This window comes from Cherax quadricarinatus, chromosome 5 (genome assembly GCF_038502225.1).
Source record: "Cherax quadricarinatus isolate ZL_2023a chromosome 5, ASM3850222v1, whole genome shotgun sequence".
Lineage (NCBI taxonomy): Eukaryota > Metazoa > Arthropoda > Malacostraca > Decapoda > Parastacidae > Cherax > Cherax quadricarinatus.
Genome location: NC_091296.1, coordinates 60,602,425 through 60,611,384, shown reverse-complemented (window position 1 = coordinate 60,611,384; position 8,960 = coordinate 60,602,425). Strand labels below are relative to the sequence as shown.

General features: G+C 45.3%; 1 protein-coding gene across 2 annotated transcripts in view; it reads right to left on the bottom strand.

Annotated features, from left to right (window-relative positions):
• Window positions 1–7,854, bottom strand: part of LOC128685069 (uncharacterized) — a 58,156-nt gene extending 50,302 nt beyond the window's left edge. Inside the window, exon 1 of one of the 2 annotated variants that reach the window (XM_053771538.2) lies at window positions 7,776–7,854. The gene's annotated coding sequence lies outside the window, so the exon portion shown is untranslated. Of the gene's footprint in view, window positions 1–7,696 lie in introns of both variants that reach the window. The other variant, XM_053771539.2, reaches the window with a different exon arrangement.
• Window positions 7,855–8,960: the final 1,106 nt, after the last annotated feature.

The window sequence follows — 8,960 nt, the reverse complement described above, 5'->3', positions numbered from 1 at the left end:
TGACTTGTTATTGAAGAGAGGAAGGGCAGGGACACAGTCTACTCTACGATATTTGGTGCTCTTCCTACAGCCTCCTCCTCGCTGCAACGTTTACATCTCATGCTTCACACCCATATAACAGTGTTCATATTACTATAATCTCATTTATGTTTCTTTTTGTCTCCGTGGATAACATTCTTTGTCTCCACAGATGCTTTATATATATATATATATATATATATATATATATATATATATATATATATATATATATATATATATATATATATATATATATATATATATATCGTGCCGAATATGTAAAACTGGTCAATTAGCAAGAACTCATTTAAAATTAAGTCCTTTCTAAGATTTTCTCTTATACGTTTAAAGATATATATTTTTCATTAATATTAATATAAAAATTTTTAATTTTGCACCAAAAGAATCTTAGAAAACTTACCTAACCTTATTATAACAAGAACAATTTATTTTAGACTAACCCAACTAAATATATTTTAGATTTGTTTACAATAATTTAATACTAAACAAACACAGTGAAATATATTATTTTCGTTAGGTTCAGAATGATTTTGACGAAATTATTGCATACACAAATTTTCACTTGTCCTATAGGGCAAGATGAACGTTGCTATTTAAGCCAAGATCGCAAGTTCTGCCTATTCGGCACGACATTTTATATATATATATATATATATATATATATATATATATATATATATATATATATATATATATATATATATATATATATACGTATATGTATGCACCAGAAGCTCCAGCTGTGGGTCATCATATGACTAAGACCCGCGTCAGAAACACTTGTCCTGTTTCCTGACAAACATACCTGCCTATGTATATATATATATATGCGAATATTCATCAGAAAGTTTTCGGTCTTGGGACTTTAGCCTCAGGATCAAAAGGTTGATGTTAAAATGACCTGAAACTTTTGCATTTGGTGTCTTTTTTTTAATGTGTTTGAATCAAGGCATATTGATTGCTGGAGTGTCATTAAGGGTGTGTTTTCTGTGTGCTGACGCCAGTAAGACTTTAAGCTCTAGAATAACGACTAAAATAAGCTCTCCGGTGTATATACACTGAGAGATATACACCGAGATGTGTATATCTGTGTGTTGAATATCTTACTTGATCCTTCGCTGTACACTGCTGTGGACGTACACTGTACACTGTGTTGTGGACGTACACTGTACACTGTGTTGTGGACGTACACTGTACACTGCTGTGGACGTACACTGTACACTGTTGTGGACGCACACTGTACACTGTGTTGTGGACGCACACTGTACACTGTGTTGTAGACGCACACTGTTATGGACGCACACTGCACTGTTGTGGACGCACACTGTACACTTGTGGATGCACACTGTACACTGTGTTGTGGACGCACACTGTACATTGTGTTATGGACGCACACTGTACACTGTGTTGAAGACGCACACTGTACACTGTGTTATGGACGCACACTGTACACTGTGTTGTGGACGCACACTGTACACGGTGTTATGGACGCACACTGTACACTGTATTGTCGACACACACTGTGCTGCTGATACACACACACACACACACAGACTGTGCTGGTGACACACCACACACACACACACACACACACACACTGTGCTGGTGACACACCACACACACACTATGCTGGTGACACACCACACACACAAACACTGTGCTGGTGACACACCACACACACACACACACACACACACTGTGCTGGTGACACACCACACACACACACACACACACACACACACACACTGTGCTGGTGACACACCACACACACACACACACACACTGTGCTGGTGACACACCACACACACACATTGTGCTGGTGACACCACACACACACACACACACACACTGTGCTGGTGACACACCACACGCACACACACTGTGCTGGTGACACACCACACACACACACACTCTGCTGGTGACAAACCACACACACACTTACACTGTGGTGGTGACACACCACACACACACACACACTGTGCTGGTGACACACCACACACACACACACTGCTGGTGACACACACACACACTGCTGGTGACACACACACACACACACACACACACACTGCTGGTGACACACACACACACACACACTGTGTATTTGTGAACGACATGACGGAAGGAATAGACTCTGAGGTGTCCCTGTTTGCAGATGACGTGAAGTTGATGAGAAGAATTCACTCGATCGAAGACCAGGCAGAACTACAAAGGGATCTGGACAGGCTGCAGACCTGGTCCAGCAATTGGCTCCTGGAGTTCAATCCCACCAAGTGCAAAGTCATGAAGATTGGGGAAGGGCAAAGAAGGCCGCAGACGGAGTACAGTCTAGGGGGTCAGAGACTACAAACCTCACTCAAGGAAAAAGATCTTGGGGTGATTATAACACCAGGCACATCTCCTGAAGCGCACATCAACCAAATAACTGCTGCAGCATATGGGCGCCTAGCAAACCTCAGAACAGCATTCCGACATCTTAATAAGGAATCATTCAGGACCCTGTACACCGTGTACGTTAGGCCCATATTGGACTATGCGGCACCAGTTTGGAACCCACACTTAGCCAAGCACGTGAAGAAACTAGAGAAAGTGCAAAGGTTTGCAACAAGACTAGTCCCAGAGCTAAGAGGTATGTCCTACGAGGAGAGGTTAAGGGAAATCAACCTGACGACACTGGAGGACAGGAGAGATAGGAGGGACATGATAACGACATACAAAATACTGAGAGGAATTGACAAGGTGGACAAAGACAGGATGTTCCAGAGATTGGACACAGTAACAAGGGGACACAGTTGGAAGCTGAAGACACAGATGAATCACAGGGATGTTAGGAAGTATTTTTTCAGCCACAGAGCAGTCAGTAAGTGGAATAGTTTGGGAAGCGATGTAGTGGAGGCAGGATCCATACATAGCTTTAAGCAGAGGTATGATAAAGCTCACGGCTCAGGGAGAGTGACCTAGTAGCGATCAGTGAAGAGGCGGGGCCAGGAGCTCGGACTCGACCCCCGCAACCTCAACTAGGTGAGTACAACTAGGTGAGTACACACACATACACACACGCACGCACGCACACACACGCACGCACACACACACACACACACACACACACACACACACACACACACACACACACACACACACACACACACACACACACACACACACACACACACGGGGAGACACACATGCAGACAAACACACACACATGCCACCCTCACCACACACACACACACACACACACACACACACACACACACACACACACACACACACACACACACACACACACACACACACACACACACACTCACACTCACACACACACACAGATACACGTACAACAGGCCTAGTGTCTAATCGCATGTGCCTAGGACAAAATGGTAACTAACTAACACACACACACACACACACACACATACACACACACACACACACACACACACTCACACTCACACTCACACTCACACTCACACACACACACAGATACTCACACGTACAACAGGCCTAGTGTCTAATCGCATGTGCCTAGGACAAAATGGTAACTAACTAACACACACACACACACACACACACACACTGTGCTGGTGACACACCACACACACACACTGTGCTGGTGACACACCACACACACACACTGTGCTGGTGACACACCACACACACACACACTGTGCTGGTGACACACCACACACACACACACACACACACACACACTGTGCTGGTGACACACCACACACACACACTGTGCTGGTGACACACCACACACACACACACACTGTGCTGGTGACACACCTCACACACACACACACGCTGTGCTGGTGACACCACACACACACACACACACACACACTGTGCTGGTGACGCACCACACACACACACACACTGTGCTGGTGACACACCACACACACACACTGTGCTGGTGACACACCACACACACACACACACACACACACACACTGTGCTGGTGACACCACACACACACACACACACTCTGTGCTGGTGACACACCACACACACACACACACTGTGCTGGTGACGCACCACACACACACACACACACACACTGTGCTGGTGACACACCACACACACACACACACTGTGCTGGTGACACACCACACACACACACACACACACACTGTGCTGGTGACACACCACACACACACACACTGTGCTGGTGACACACCACACACACACTGTGCTGGTGACACACCACACACACACTGTGCTGGTGACACACCACACACACACACACACACTGTGCTGGAGACACACCACACACACACACACACACTTTGCTGGTGACACACCACACACACACACACACACACACACACACACACACACACACACACACACACACACACACACACACACTGCTGGTGACACACCACACACACACACACACACACACACACACACACACACACACACACACACACACACACACACACACACACACTGTGCTGCTCACACACCACACACTCTGCTGCTCACACACCACACACACACACTGTGCTGCGCACACACCACACACACACACTGTGCTGCTCACACACCACACACACACACTGTGCTGCTCACACACCACACACACACACTGTGCTGCTCACACACCACACACACACACTGTGCTGCTCACACACCACACACACACACTGTGCTTCTCACACACCACACACACACACACACACACTGTGCTGCTCACACACCACACACACACACACACACACACACTGTGCTGGTGACACACCACACACACACACTGTGCTGGTGATACACCACACACACACACACACACACACTGTGCTGGTGACACACCACACACACACACTGTGCTGGTGGCACACCACACACACACACACTGTGCTGGTGGCACACCACACACACACACTGTGCTGGTGACACACCACACACACACACTGTGCTGGTGACACACCACACACACACACACACACACTGTGCTGCTCACACACCACACACACACACTGTGCTGCTCACACACCACACACACACACTGTGCTGTTCACACACCACACACACACACTGTGCTTCTCACACACCACACACACACACACACACACTGTGCTGCTCACACACCACACACACACACACACACACTGTGCTGGTGACACACCACACACACACACTGTGCTGGTGATACACCACACACACACACACACACACACTGTACTGGTGACACACCACACACACACACTGTGCTGGTGACACACCACACACACACACACACACTGTACTGGTGACACACCACACACACACACTGTGCTGGTGACACACCACACACACACACACACACACACTGTACTGGTGACACACCACACACACACACTGTGCTGGTGACACACCACACACACACACACTGTACTGGTGACACACTCACACACACATTCATACAGCTCTCACACATACACCACTGCAATCATCCATACCAGTCATCCTGGGTCCACTGTTTATCTCTCCATCTCTCACAGACTTTCCTTAATATGTCGTGAGAGGCTGCCAGTTATCTCACTGAGTAAGATCAGTTTTCTAAGCAGGAGGATGACTTAAAATGTGAAGCTGGGTGTATGTGAAAGGTGTGTGTGACGGGTGTGTGTGACGTGTGTGTGACAGGTATGTGTGACAGGTGCGTGTGTAACTATCACACCAAACATAATTTTAACAGTGTTAACCTAGGTTAATTCACATACAGAGTGCTTGTATGTTATAACACCTGTGTGCCCACAAGACCATCGAAAAAAAACATTTGCATATTATATACACTAATAACTGAACAAGACCCACACTTACAGACGACAGCGTTCCATCTGCGGTCGTGTGGGTTTATAAGATGGACTGAACACTACACTCGTTTGACTAATGATTATAATCATAACTACAGTTTTTAAAAGTGTGGATGGATAAGCCCGTGGAAGGCCTCGGTCTGATGACCAAAAGCTCCAGTGATGGGGGTCATCATGCGTCTAAGACCCGCGTCAGGAAACACTTGTCCTGTGTTCTGACAAAGCTACACTCACTTCTCATCACAGACACTTTCTTAATCTTCTGGAGTGTTTTCTTATTAGTTGTATAAAGTTTTATGATCTAAAATTTCTCTTATTATCGCAATTAAGCTAATGCGAGTGGCTTGGTTGGTAGCGTCCTCATCTTGCGCACTGAGGGTCCGGGATCGATCCCTCGGCATGGGTGAAACGTTGGGCATGTTTCCTTACACCTGCTGTCCTTGTTTTCACCCAGCAGTAACTAGGTACCTGGGATGTTAGTTCACTGTTGTGGATCGCATCCTGAGGGACAAGCTTAACCTAAGTTGCCCGAAATACTTTACATAACCAAGGGATTTTCTGTATAGTATGTCAGTGATGTCAGCTAGATCTGTAATATTTCTATCATGTACTGGTAGAAATAAGGATTATAATAATAATAATAATAATAATAATAATTATTATTATTATTATTATTATTATTATTATTGGTGGTGGTATTGTTATTATCTCGTTGTTCAATAACGAGCGTCAGTGTTTAATTTTTTGTACTATTAACATTGTAGGTAGCTGAAGGCATTTCCTAGTTTTCCTGAATATCACAAGAGCCTGAAGTTATATCCTGGTTATCTAAACATAACTTATTCCTCTATCGTAAACATTATGATCTGATCAGCCGCGGTGTTTACACTTCCAAGAACCTTGCTTGGTGTAGTGTTGAGAGGCAAGACTAAGATCAGCGAGGTGCTGATGCTGCTGAGAGTGTACTTCTCAGCATGACACCCACACGTTAACTTTCTTATGTCAGAGGCTCGCTTCACAATCCAGAGGAGCTGGGCTCAAATCCCGGGCGAGTCATGATGTAAGTATGTTTATTCAGGTATACACAATTACATATAATATCATACATAGCAGCATGTGTACGAACCTAGGATAACCCAAAAAAGTCAGAGTGACTTATTTCCATTAGGGCCCTGGTGATAATTTAAGTTACAAGCAGGTAAGTATCTTAACTATGTAAAAGCAGTTACAATAAAAGAACATACAAGGGTAGAGGTGAAATTAGTTATTTTCATACTCCTCCCTTTCTGTAGCTTTATGCACGAGGTACATTTTGGCTCTCTTCTTGAAGTGGCTTATGTTATGACAGGCTTTGACATGTGCAGGCAATTTATTCTCCTTGCTGCACCTGCTCGCCTGGCAATGGATACATAGTAACTGGTGGACTGTAAGGTTGACAAAACGAGAGATGGTTGAAGGTGCCAATGGTTGCTTGTTAATAATCCCTCTGGGTTAATAACCCTCCTGGGTTAATACTGAGTAAATAATCCTCTTGGGTTACTCCTCCTGGGTTAATAATCTAAAGAAATCTTTTCTTTATAAGCGTAAAAGAAATGATGAAAGTCCGCATAATAAAAAATGTCGTAATAAAGTCGTGGAGTCAGTATGTGATCAGCCAGGCTGTGGTGCCTACGTGGGTGTGCGTGGGGCTAGCACCAGCAACCTGGTGGATCAGACCATCCACCGGGAGGCCTGGTCTGGAACCCGCCACCTCCCTGGTACCATCTTCATGTCAACTACTGGCAAGTACGAGAAGGAACTTTTGAACGAGATGAATATATTTTATTAATAAATACTTTTTGGTTATGCCATATACTTACCTGGCGCTGGATGAAGGTGTCAGAGTAGGTAGATAGGTACTGGACTAGAGTGTGGGTGTTAAGAGAGAGAATGACCCACCGTGAGGGGCAGGAGAGGAGGTGGTGTTGTGTGGGAGGTGCTGGAGGCTTGACTGTCTGGACGACACTATCCCCTCTGAACGCTGCTAACCTGTGTGACTTTCAACCTGGCTACCGTCGCGCACCCTCACCCCCTCCCCTTTCTCTCATTTCCCCTCACCCTCAAAATCACCCCTCACCACCCACGTTTCACCCCCCCCACCATCACTGGATCCCTCACCACTATCACCTGTCGTCTACAATATTTCAGTACCAACATCCCCTCAAGGAAGGTTCCTTGATGTTGGTGAGGGGCTCTTGATTTAGGGAATTGGATCTGTGTTCCAGTTCCCCGAATTAAGCCTGAATGCCTTCCACATCCCCCCCAGGCGCTGTATAATCCTCCGGGTTTAGCGCTTCCCCTTGATTATAATAATAATAATAATAATAATCAGTACCAACACATGATATACACATAATCTACAAGTATAAGGTATACAGTCCTAGCTGACATCAATGATATACTGTTATATAGAAAGCCCTTTGTTATGTACATCATTTCGGGCAAATTGAGTCAATTTTGTCCCCCAGAATGCCACCCACACCTAGTTGACTAACACCCAGGTACCTATTTTATTGACAGGTGAATATGGACAGTAGGTGTCTTAAGGAAACATGTCCCAATGTTTCCACCCGTACCGGGGATCGAACCACCGACCTCAGTGTGTGAGATGAGTGCGCTACCAATCGACCTACAGGACACTCCACTCTACTACTTCACAATGATGGTTTTTGCCTCTCCAGTGATTGCTATAAATCTGAATCAACAACTTAACTAAAGTAATCAGCAGTTTTATAGTCCTTATCATTATTATACCATCTCCTACCATTTTTTTCCTTCGTAAAGGAACCATACTGGGTGTCTACCATACCTGGAGTACCTGTCCCTCCCTTCACACGTCCACCATATATGTCTACCTGCCTGGTGAGAGACAGGGCTGCTGTTAACATACCGGGGTTGGAGCCTCCATTAACACCAACTGAATGACCCATTCGTGTTTAGTGTTCCATGATAATAATTATTATAATTAATAATAATAATTTAGCTTTTATTACTTCCGTAGGTTCAGTCCCAGAGCAGGTCTCTTGTTTGCTCACTTGGTCAGTCAGGTTGTTGGGGCTAGCAGCACCCACTCGTATTAAAACC